We start from the raw sequence: 9,764 nt of genomic DNA on the forward strand, positions 1-9,764 counted from the left end.
TAATTTGAAAAAGTTTTTTTTTATGCAAGAGGAGATTGTGTATTTGGGATTTGTGATTTCAGCTGATGGATTGAAGATGGATTCTGAGAAGCTTAAAGCAATTTTGGAGTAGCCTACACCTGAGAATATGGGTGAGGTAAGATCATTTCATGGTTTGGCTAGTTTTTACAGAAAGATTATAAAGAATTTTAGTTCTATTTGTAATGCTATGATTGAGACAATGAGGGGAGATAAAAAGGAATTCAAGTGGACACATGGAGTTGATAAGAGTTTTGAGACTTTGAAATGAAAGGTTACTGAATTACTTGTATTGGCTTTGCCTGATTTCAACAAAGTATTTCAAGTTGAATGTGATGCAAGTGGTAATGCAATTGGAGCTATATTAAGTCAAGAAGGTAAGCTCGTTGCTTTCTTTAGTGAAAAGTTGAATGATGCTAAAAGGAAGTATTTTGTGTATGATCAAGAGTTTTATGCTATTGTTCAAGCATTGAAGAAGTGGAGACATTATTTGATTCTTAAGGAGTTTGTGCTATATACTGATCATAAAGCTTTACAATACTTGGGAAGTCAACATAAATTAAATCAAAGACATATGAAGAGGGTTGAGTACTTACAGAGTTTCACATTTGTTATTGTAAGAATTTGCCTTAGAGCAAAATTCACCCAAGATCAAGGAGCAAAAGCACAAGCATACAATAGACCAAGAGTATGATCAATATGAAAATGCTTTCTATTATCAGAAGCATATAGAAGCATGTACATACACACTAGGAGAGCCTGTATATAAAGGCCTCTAAGATGAATCTAGAATGTGTCTAGAATGTACTAAGAGATAAGCATTACAATAAAGCACATATCCTCCATAATAAGAGGATAAGCATGATGAGGTGTCTAGAATGTTGTAGACACCATGTGCTCAAATAATGTGCTAACTCTTAAGTGTAGACAACATGTGCATAATTAGAGTGCAAACTTATGTGTTGTCAACATGACAACTCACAAGAGTATGCATACTCCTAGGTGAGTAATAAATAAATAATAAAATATATGCATTAACCTAAGTAAACTTAAGTAAGTGTAAATAGTAAATACTTATTTACACCAACAATTATTAAGAATAAGAGTGGAGTTACTAATAGAGTTGCTGATGCATTAAGTAGAAGACATTCCTTGTTGACTAAAATGAAGGTTGAAGTTCTTGGTTTTGATGAAATGAAAGAGTTGTATAATGCTGATCCTACTTTTTCTGAGGTGTGGAGAGAGTGCAAAGCACCAAATCTGGCTAATCACATAAGTAAGTATGATGAGTATTTCATTCAAGAAGGTATGTTGTTCAAAGGCATTTAGTTGTGTATTCCTAGAAGTTTTATGAGGTTGAATCCGATTAAGGAAAAGCATAGTGGTGGATTGGCTAGACATTTTGGAATTGATAAGACATAGAGTTTTCTAAAAGAGAAGTATTATTGGCCACAATGTATAAGGATGTTCAAAAATTTGTAAAGAGTTGTAGAGTTTGTCGAGTTGCAAAAGGAATGAGTCAAAATACTAGTTTGTATACACCTATTACTGTTCTCGAGAAACCTTGGAGTGACATCAGTATGGATTTTGTTCTTGGATTACCTAAGACAGTGAAGGGGTATGATTCCATATTTTTTTGTACTGGATAGATTTTCTAAGATGACTCATTTCATACCATGTAAGAAGACATTAGATGCTGAGCATGTTGCTAGATTTTTCTTTAAAGAGATTTTGAGATTGCATGGATTACCAGGAAGTATTATTTCTGACAGAGATAGTAAGTTTGTTGGTTATTTTTGGAAGACTTTGTGGAAGAAGATGGGTACTAAATTGAAGTTTAGTTCTACATTCCATCCACAAATAGACAGACAAATAGAGGTTGTGAATAGAAGCTTGGGTAATTTGCTGAGATGTTTAGTTGTGAATAAGCCAAGTAATTGGGAGATAGTATTGGCACAAGTTGAATTTGCATATAATAATTCTATGAATAGGAGTATAGGAAAAACACCTTTTTAGATTGTTACTAGAATGCATCCTAGAGGTATATCATATTTGAGAGATGTTGTTGGCGAAGAAAAGAGAAGTGCTACAGGAGAAGAATTTGCTGATTTTATGGAGTCTTTACATAAGGAAGTGAAGTTGAGGTTGGAACAAAGTAATCAGAAGTATAAGGAGAATGCTGATCAGTCTAGAAGACACCATGATTTTCAAGTTGGTAATGTGGTGATGGTTCATTTAAAAAAAGGAAGATTCCTTGTTGGAACATATAGCAAGTTGAAGATGAAGAAATTCGGACCTTGTAAGATCTTGAAGAAGTTTGATAGTGGTAATGCTTATGAAGTTGAGTTACCTGATGAAATGGATAGATCTCCTATATTCAATATTTTCAATTTGTATAAGTATCATGAGTCAGATGATGAAGTTGTTGTATCGGATGATTACCCTAAGAAAAAAATTGAAGAAGTTGAATAGATATTGAATCAGAGAGTTGACAAGAGCACAAGAGGAAAAGATTACTATGAATATTTGGTGAAGTGGAAGAACAGACCTATTGAAGATGATTCATAGATTTCTCAATTTGAGTTGGATTCAGCTCAGGTTGTGACATCTCAATGATTCAAGAGAATCATTTCTTTCAACCCCAATTGTTTGATGCAGGAGCATCCTGGGTTGCCTTATTATCCTGCTCATTTTTGTTCATTCTGCAAGTTGATGCCAAGTTTCTGTAATAATTCCTTCATGTGCCTATTTACTATAGCAATTCCTTCATGTGCCTAGTTACTGTAGCAATTCCTTTATGTGCCTAGTTACTGTAGCAATTCCTTCATGTGTTGAGTTAATGTAGCAATTCCTTCATGTGTGGAGTTACTGTAGCAATTCCTTAATGTGCCAAGTTACTGTAGCAATTCCTTCATGTACTGAGTTACCTAGTGTATGCCAAGTGACTCTTCTTGTGCCCAGTTACCCAGTGTATGCTGAGTGACCCTTCATGTGCTGAGTTTTCTTGCTTATGCCGAGTGTCAACATTTGGATGTGATTTTTGCAAGCTGACTTGCAAGATTTATTTCAATCACAAAATTTATGTTAAGATATTTTCTTGGAATGTGTTCAGACTATTGTTGGGTTGACCTTCCTCTTATGTAATGTTCTAGAATGATCTATAAACCATTTTGGCAAGTATATATAGAGTGTTTTGGCTTAGAGTTAGGAAAGTTTTTGGGGGAAAGTTTTTGGAAGAGGAAATTAGAGCAGAACTGGAAAGTGCGAATTTGATGTTGGATCTTTCAGTGTGAATGTATTTGTATTTGAATATAACCCAAAAGGCCTTACAAATGGGAAAGTATGAAGATATTTTGATGAATTAATACAATTATTTCACTCTTCTTCCTCCTTTGGTTGTTGTTCCTTGTGTTTTCTTTTGTTGTGTTAACTCTTGCAGGGTGGATTGGATAGCTAGGTGAGCCTTTGGTCCTAGCTATTTATCCCTTGCCTGTGTCAGAATCCATCGATCCCAGTGCCTCCTATTTATGGGAGGCCTCTCATTTTGTATGTCTTTGCAATAAAGTCATCTCTTGGTATCTTGATAGCTTAGGAGGACAATGACAAGAAGGAATGAACTATCTATTACATTAGTTACATGTTGATTTCTTATGAAATAAACTATAACATTATTGAAAAAGCTTGCTTGGCGGTCGTCTTTGCTTCTCAAAAGTTGAACCACTACATGTTGGATCACACTACATGACTAGTTGAAAAAATTGATCCATTGAAGTATTTACTTAACAAGGAAACTCTAGTAGGAAGGTTAGCTAAATGGGTCATGATACTAAGTGAGTTTGATACTACATATGTTGAAAGAAAGGCCATCAAAGGATAGGAAATTGCTAATCAATTAGCAGAAGCACCAATGCAAAGTCTTCTACCACTGAATATTGAGTTCCTTGATAAATCTATTTTAATGATAACACATCAAACATGGGTGATGTTCTTTGACGGTTCCTTCACACAACAAGGATCTGGTGCTGGGCTCTTATTCATAACGCCATAGAGATATTCATTGCTTAAGGAGTACAAGATTCTATTTCCTTGTACAAATAATATTGTAGAATATGAAGCCTTAATTAACAACATGAAGATTGCAATTGAATGGAGGGTAGATGAATGGAATATCCTTGGTGATTCCCACCTAGTAATCAATTAGGTCAATGATGTTTATTTGACAAAGGATGAGAAGTTGACACCGTATTAATGAATGGTGGATGATTTAAAAAATACTTTGCATATGTCACTTTTCAACAAGTTCCTTATGTAGATAACAAGTTGGCCAATTTAATGGCTACTCTCGCTTCCATGCTACATATGCCTAAAAATGATTTCAGACATGAATTCCTGGCGGAGACATTACCCTACACTACTTATAATTTACCTAAATCTTGGATGATTTGTTCTATCATAGGACATGATTCATCTTGCTACCATCATATCTATTCTTACCTACATGACCAAATAATTCTGGACAATCTAATCCAGAACAAAAAAACATCAACTGATCCATACTGCATCATGGCATGTCATCATTGTTGACGAATTGTTGAGGAGAGGTCTTGATGGGATGGAATACTCCATAGGTGTCTAGAACACGATGAGTCAAAACAAATACTAATCGATGTACATGAAGGCTACACATATCTCACTCTAATGGCTTGACACTAGCTTGTAAACTTATTAGAGATGGTTACTATTGGTCAGATATGGAGCAAGAGGAAATTAAATATACCAAGTCCTAAAAATAGTGCCAAATCTATGGAAATATGATTCATGCTCTAGTTAGGGAGCTAATTCCATTTATCACACTTTGGCCATTTCAATAATGGGCCTTTTATCTAGTAGGTCAGATTCATCTGTCTTCTTCAAATGAACATAAGTTCATTATCATAGCTACAGACTACTTCACTAAATGGGTGGAAGTAGTCCCTCTTTCTGAGGCTAATGGAAAAGCTATAACTTTGTTCATTATTAATTACATCATCTACAGGTATGGTGTACCATCCTCCATCATTATTGATAATGGGAGACAATTTAAAAACAAGGATCTTAAAGAGTTGTGCTCAAAGTTTAAAATCAAGTAGCATTGGTCTTCTATTTATTTTCCTCAGGGTAATGGACAAACAGAAGCATCCAACAAGGTTATCCTTAAGATCTTACATCTCAAAGTCAAAAAATTTGGAAGTGACTGGCACCTTCAGATTAATCTAGCTTTGTGGGCTTACAAAGCTAGCATCTGAACTCCAATGGGAACAACACCGTTTGCTTTGGTGTATGGACTTGATGATGTGCTTCCTATTGAGATAGATATTCCTACTTTGAGAATCTCTCTAAAAGGCCTCATTAATGATGATGATTACATAATATCTTGGCTTCAAGAGCTAGAATTGCTAGATGAAAATCGATAAGTGGCGTATGATCATCTTCGAGCCTATCAAAAGCATATGTCTAAAAGATACAACAAGAAAGTCAAACCATGTAACTTCCAAGTGGGTGACCTCATCTTGAGGGAAAACCCTAACAATCATCAACAATGGATACAGAAATGGAATTTTGAACCTAACTGGCTTGGTCCATATATAGTTACTGCAGTGTTTGGATTTGGTGCTTATCAACTTTCAACAACCGAGGGAGAATCGCTGAAAGAGCCGATCAACACTCTCCATTTGAAGTGATTCTAGAATTTACATGCTTTCAAAGCTCTTTGTACATATTTAACTGTCCTAAAAAAAACTATTATTTTGGTGAAAACCTAGCAATAGGTGCCTTGGTAATACCAAAAAGATTGAAAAAATAAAAATTTCAAAAAAATTGAAAATTTGAAAAATACAAAAAAAATGATATACTTAAAAATTCAATGTTTTTTTTTGAAAAAGGTCAAAAATTCTAAATAATTAAAAAACAAGAAAAGTGCCATTGATGAAAACTTGGCAAATAGGCATCGTGGTAGCAAAAATAGAATCTTTGCCAAGAAGGTGAAAACCTGGTAAATAGGTGCCTCTTGTTTCAAATGCTACATCTTGCGACGGATATTCTAGCTCTTGTGCAGTTGATTTCCTTCTTTACTTTACCACTTGCAGTCATGCATCCATGGATTGAATCTAGTCATAGTCTCAGGGGAAACACGCTATAGTCTTGCAGAAGATCTCTCTCGCGTTAGTCACCAATTGTTCTGTGCCTACCTACTATTGCCTACTTTACTATTGAGATTCCTCTCAAAGAAGATCTCTCTCGCATCAGTCATTAGTTTTTCTAAACATGTTTGCCTACTGTTGTCTCTTTACTATTGAGATTCCTCTCGAAGAAGACCTCTTAAGCTTTAGTCACGAGTTATTCTAACTATGTTTGTCTATTTTCACTTTATATCTTACTGAGATTCTTCTCAATGATGATTTCTCTCTGATGTCAATCATCGGTTGTCCTAGTTACATCTATCTACTGTCGCCCTCATACTAAAGAGATTTCTTACACATATATTCTAAACATCGACACTTGCCATCAATCCTATAACAATGACACTGTTTGAGTTATGCCGAGCTTTTATCTTTTATTGTTATCATTTTTTACGCCCTGCCAAGATTCAAATTTTAAATGTTTTACCCACCAACGACTAGTGTGCAGAGTTAATATTATTTTAAATACTCGATCAAACATTATAATATGTTCTGCGGCCTGCAAGTCTTCCATCGTCAGATCTAAAGAATATCTACAGTTGGCACTATCTCGCCATGGGAAGTTGCACGGTGGATATGTTAGCGACATAACACCCTTCTGTCGTGTGTCAGGTGGGTCCGCTTTTCCTCGATTATTTCTCCGATGCTGGGTTTTTCCAGTTCCACGGTGGGTGCCATGGCGCTATCAAAAAATTAGAGCTTCTCGCTGTTAGTGACATAGCGCCTAGACGAAAAGTGATCCTACGACAAGGTTTGGAAGTACGGTGGGTCCCAGGTGTGCCCTATCAGATATCGGCGAGGATTTATCAGACACGTTGGTGGTGGATTCATCTTTTCATTGGCTAAGTATAACTGCATGGAGTATAGGTCCTACTTTCCTTGGTAGGCCATAGACAGGGGTTTCTCAGACAGTTGGCACGTGGCCAGTTCCTATTGGCTATGCACTAAGAGGTCAGATCTATCTTGCTCACCATTAGATCAGTTCAGATCAACGATGGGCACTATCTCGTTATGGAGAACTATAAGAATTTTAACCATAGCAACATAGCGCCTCGGTGATGCATGGCATGTGGGTCCGTTTTCGTCTTGTGGCTGCAAGATGAATAGGTGTCTTGTCTTCTGTGGCAGCTGTCAGACAGGTTAGAGTATGTGGGTGAATCTTATTGGCCCATCCAATTAACCAGGTATGCAGTCCTACAAAGAGTTTGAGTGCTGTAGATGTGAATTTGATCCACGGTTGGCGTCATGTCACTATTGAGAGTTGCATGATAGATACCCATAGCGACATAACGCCTTAGCGACGCGTGGCATAGATGATGTAATGGGCCCACCCTTCTTCAAAGTGATAGTACATCTCATCCTCAGTGACAGTTGTCAGACGGGTCAGAATACAGTGGCATCTTTTCATTGGTCCATTCAGCCAGTTCGAGACGCAGTTGTACAGTTTTGTGGACCACCGTAGATCTAAGGCAAATCTACGGTAGGTGCTATCTCGCTATGAAGAACTGCGAGAATTTTAACCATAGCGACATAGCGCCCTTTTGCCACATGGACTAGGGGGCCAGGTCTCACCAATGTATGTGTGCCAAGGATTTCCAGGTGTCATTTGAGTGTGGTGCAATTGCCGAGATGGAGTCAGGTATGATGGGCTCAGGTAAGAACAAGCATAGTATTAGGACGAGTCTTCACGATTGTTAGATTTCAGGAAGATCGATGGTTGGCGTTATCGCGCTATTGAAAGTTGCACACTATATACCATAGCGACATAGTGCCTTAGTGACACATGTCAGATGGGCCTGTGTTATCTTGTGAACCTCAAGGATGATGCTAGGTTGTGCCAGGTAGATACCAGGTGTGCTGATAGCATTTCGTGGGCCCAAAAGTTGAAAAGAAAAGTGCGAAACATGATGAGTCTTCACGATCGTCAGATTAAGAAAGATCAACAATGGGCGCTATCTCACTATGGAGAACTGTGAGAATTTTAACCATAGCGACATAGAGCCTTGGTGAAATGTGTCTTGTAGGCTCGACCAAGGTTGACAGTTAACGACTGATAGTTAGTGTAACTGTCATAGCTAGAGTTTGAGGAGTTGGTGAGGTTAGTGATGAAGAGATGGTCAACTATGTAGGACTTCCATGAGGTGGAAAAATAAAAAGAGGCTGTTGGTCCACGTGGTCCATCCTGCTTACAGAAATAGGTTGACTCGCTGACTCTACTGATTCACAACCCAAAAAAAATGAAGGTAATCGGTTTTGTTGCACAATCTGATCTTCATGATCGATTCCAACTACCATGAAATGAATGCAGAATGAGAAGAACACTCCACCACCCATATTTTGATCCATCTACCAGGTTAAAGTGCAGTTATGTTGCCATTTTTGTCTTCTCAGGGCCCTGTTCCAAATCATTGTGTCTGGATTCACATCCAGATCAGATTTCCCCTTGATTGTTCTCTGCAGAACTTAATGGCAGGTAGCTACGAAGTCACTTCAGCTGGAAGAGATCTTAGTTATGCCTGAACTATAAAGGCAACTTTTGTAGATTTTGTTGCGGTCAGACCTTTCTCTGGCTTTTCTTTGCTATTGCTCTACAATTCTAGTGTAAATTCCCCTGTGCCTCTGAACTATATGATTCTCTATTTTATCTCCATCAACCATTGGTATGAAAGTGCAAGAACTCTTTGCCTTCGCCATTGTTTTGTGAAAGTCCGTAATCTGCATGACTATATCTCTGTTGGCTTGTGAATGGTATATAAGTGAATCTCTCTTTCCTTGTGACATTCATCTTGATCATCTTGATCTGCATGTGGTTATTTGATCAAAGCAAGTCTGAATGTGTATATCCTTAGTTTCATTCTGGTTCAATAGTGCATATATGGGCAGAGATTGGTCTGAACACTCTATTTTGGTGCATCACCTCTTTAGATTAGGCTAGGTAGATTTGTTTCATGCTCTCCTTCTCCCTTTTCCCCTCCAAGAGTAGTTAGGTGCACCCTGATAGTAAGAGAAAGCTGGCCTTCTTCGAAGACTCAACCTTACAGTTCAAGTCCCATAGCTTGGAGGTTGTTTCCATATTTCACTAGGTTGTCCTCATGCATAGGCTCTAGACAAGGGTGCAAACCTAAGTGACAACAATTTTTGACATGACCGATGGGACAACATCTCAAAAAATTTCAAGTCTACTGGTGTCAAGAGGGAAGATTTCAAAATTAATACTAAAGAGATAGTACTGGCTTCGGTGTTTAAGCCTTCAAGAGGCTCATTCTTCAAAGTACTTGGCAACTCTGAGCTTCAAACACATATTTGGTTCCAGACCAAAGTTGCAGTGATTCATGCCCAGAGCTAAGACAAGGATATCTTCTAGAGGTAATTTTCAATACCAAGAGCTTTCACTTTCAAATCCTAGAAGAAGGAAGACTAGAATATCCTTATCACCAGTTAGGAGCGCAGTAGTAACAAATACTCTTGCAAGATCTATCTCTACTCCTCTTGCTGTTAGATCTCAGCCTAGACTGCCATCAACACGTA

Source organism: Cupressus sempervirens, chromosome 1 (assembly GCF_028749045.1).
Source record: "Cupressus sempervirens isolate cs-2001-9-10 chromosome 1, ASM2874904v1, whole genome shotgun sequence".
Taxonomy (NCBI): domain Eukaryota; kingdom Viridiplantae; phylum Streptophyta; class Pinopsida; order Cupressales; family Cupressaceae; genus Cupressus; species Cupressus sempervirens.